General features: G+C 33.2%; 1 long non-coding RNA gene across 1 annotated transcript in view; it reads left to right on the plus strand.

The window, feature by feature from the left end:
• The window catches only part of LOC133657233 (uncharacterized), a 972,718-nt gene that overhangs the window by 757,111 nt on the left and 211,994 nt on the right, over positions 1 to 3,613 (plus strand). The gene's annotated exons all lie outside the window — the stretch shown is intronic.

A 3,613-nucleotide genomic window follows, 5' to 3' on the forward strand; every position in this document is an offset into this window, starting at 1 on the left:
AGCGCTAATGCAGACAAACTATTTATAGCTGCGCTGTGATAACAAGCCTGTGCACAATTTTGACATGGCGAGGTGTTTCCTCTCTTACTTGTTCCCTGGAAGTTTATTGTAGATCATAAATCATGCCTCTCACCTGGAAAGTAAATGGCTGAGGACGTACTCCGACAAGTTGGTACACTTTGACAGCCATTTAGGACCTGAAAATGGCGAGAATGACACGAAAAGACGCCTGGCTCCACCCACCCCGTTTCTTTGCGAGAATTATAAGACATTCTCCTTCTGAATTGGAATATATGAACATACTATCAGTCGGCATCCTAATGACAGCAGACCCTGCACAGTAAGTGATGTTTTATTATGTTTGCAATGAGTAATAATCAGTGATGAAGAAAAAAAATAAGCAAATGTGATGCATTTTTATAATACATTTTAAGTATGCTTAAAATGATCAAAATATGTAACTTTTAAATATTATAAATGTATATGTAAATTAAATTAAACATAATATTTATCCTGTCAATACACTTAATATTGTCAAGTATCGTGTGATTATGCATTGCATTGATTAGGAACCAGATTATCTGAGTGATTGGGCAAGACAAAAAAAACCTTAGCTTCTTCCTGCTCCTTTTCAGACACATGCCATGTTTCTTTTTGATTTGATACTATTGGTTTTTGCAGTTGTAAATCTTGTAAATTGGAGATTATGTTTTTGTGACTGTAGAGTAGACGGTTTGTTGTGTTTGAAATAAATTGGTAAAAACTATTCTGTATAGGTAAATAGAACGTATCCTATGATACATGGCTGTGAATATTGCTCAAATACTATTGGACAGCTCCAGTCTGAGCGGATGGTGCTGGATACTAAATATTATCCAATACCAACAGTACACTAAATGCATGTATTGCTATTTCAAAGAGTTAACTGAAGTCATTTACAGTGAACAGGAAAAAACTACTGCTATGTTTTTCTGTGTGCCAGAACTGATGAAGTTTGCTCCGATGAGACGTGAAACATCTCCTCAGACAATCTGAGCAGTTCAGATTTAATTCAATTATGAGAAAACAATGACCTAGATCAGGGGTCAGAAACCCACGGCTCTCGAGCCGCATGCGGCTCTTTAGCGCTGCGCTATAGTGGCTCCCTGGAGCCTTTTCAAAAATGGAAAAAGAAGGGGGGGGGGAATTTATTTTTGTTTTAATAATGTTTCTGTAGGAGGAAAAACATAACACAAACCTTCCTCATTGTTGGAAAGCCCACTGTTTAATATGTTTGTGTTTATGCTTCACTAATGAGAGTATTTGGCCAGCACCGTTTTGTCCTACTAATTTTGGCGGTCCTTGAACTCACCGTAGTTAGTTTATAAGTACTTCTTTCTCCAACGCTGCCACAGAAAGACGTGTTTTATGCCACTCTTTCTTTGTCTCATTTTGTCCACCAAATGTTTTATGCTGTGCGTGAATGCACAAAGGTAAACTATGTTGATGTTATTGGGGGGGTCCCCACATCTGCGGTCCCCTCCAAGGTTTCTCATTGTTATCCCATTGGGTTGAGTTTTTTCTTGTCCTGATGTGGGATCTCATGTCGTTGTGGCTTGTGCAGCCCTTTGAGACACTCGTGATTTAGGGCTATATAAGTAAACATTGATTGATTGATTGATTGACTTGCGAGGAGTGCTAATAATCCATGCTAACCTGCTATTTAGGCTAGCTGTGTGTACATATTGCATTATTGTGCCTCGTTTGTAGGTATATTACAGTTAATTTAATTTCCTTTACTTATGTCCTCTGTGTATTTAACTTATATTTGCATGTCTCATGACACATTATCTGTATCATAGGCACTAAACTACATTTCTGCCAGTGAGTGCTCGGACGGGCGGTAATTCTGACGCTACTTTTCTCAGCATGCGCGGTTTTTGCCTGGTGGTCAGAAAGAGTTTGCCATCAATCCCACGTGGGTGCTACGGGGCCCGAGCACCCACGGGATCGGCGCCTATGATCTGTATGTAATATATGCTGTATTTCTGGTTGGTTGCCATGTTGTTCCAGACCACAGCAAATGTTACCATGTTGTTCCAGACCACAGCAAATGTTACCCAGCTTACAAAGATTATAATAAAACCATTAAAAGAAAGCCTGTCCTTTCCTTAAATTTGGGAACACACATCTATACCTTTGGCCATTCTAAAACAGTCATTTCCATGAGTTATCTAACCCTCTGAGACACTTACTTTAATGTGTTGCCTTCATCATAACACTTACATAAGGCTTTTAACTTTTTGCGGTTCCAGACAGATGAGTTTTTTGTATTTTTGGTCCAATATGGCTCTTTCAACATGTTGGGTTGCCGACCCCTGACCTAGATGAACGAGAACCATTCACGGGCAATTATAGTTCAACAAAGGAAATTTGAATTAAATTCCAGGATATTCTCGGTTAATACATTTGTATCAGTTCATATTACATATGTCCCTGGTAGATTAAAAAATGGTGTATCCGAGTACCACTGTGTGTAACACTAGAAGTACTCGTGCCACAGTTTAAAAACGTTATAATAGTAAACATGAAACATGTTTATATCAAACTTTTTGACTTGGGGGCCGCGTTGGGTTAAAAAAATGTGGCCTGGGGCAAGGCTGTATATATATATATATATAAATATATATATATATGTATATATTCAGAGCGAGATGATATCACGTTATCGATGGGAAAATGCATTTTTAATATGATTTGTCTGAGTGTCTATATAAAAAAATTATAATAAAAATTAAAAAAAACACTAAAAAAAATTATTTTTTTTTTTAAAAATGTAAAAAAACTAAAAAAAAAAAAAATAAAATATATATATATATACATATATATATATATATATATATATATATATATATATATATATATATATATATATATATATTTATATATATATATATATATTTATATATATATATATACGGCCCTCGAGAAGTCCCAAGATTTAAAAAAAATTATAATAAAAAAATATTTAATAAATATATATATATATATATATAAATATATATATATATATATATATATATATATATATATATATATATATATATATATATATATATATATATATATATATATATATATATATATATATATAAATATATATATATATATATATATATATATATATTTTTATTTTTTTTTTAATATAAAAAATAAAAATAATAATAAAAATAAATAAATAAATATATAAATAAAAAAATGTATATATATATATATATATATATATATATATATATATATATATATATATATATATTTTTTTTATTTTTTTTTATTATTATTATTTATTTTTTTAAATCTTGGGACTTTTTGCGGGCCGGATTTAGGACGCTGTAGTTTGGGGACTAGTTTATACTGTACTCGCATGTATTCGTTCTTCCACAAGGGAGCGCCCTGCGGCTGCTGCTGCCATGTCCTCAATATATCCAGCATCGATACACCAATTCATCGCAGTTTAACCCACAAATTTGACATTCTTAATAAAATGTAGTCATATGTCTTGGTTTAGCGTCAAAACAACAGGTCAGTAGCATTCGTGTTATATGTGTGCCACTAAACAGTCACAAGCACCGCC

This window comes from Entelurus aequoreus, linkage group LG09 (genome assembly GCF_033978785.1).
Source record: "Entelurus aequoreus isolate RoL-2023_Sb linkage group LG09, RoL_Eaeq_v1.1, whole genome shotgun sequence".
NCBI classification, from domain to species: domain Eukaryota; kingdom Metazoa; phylum Chordata; class Actinopteri; order Syngnathiformes; family Syngnathidae; genus Entelurus; species Entelurus aequoreus.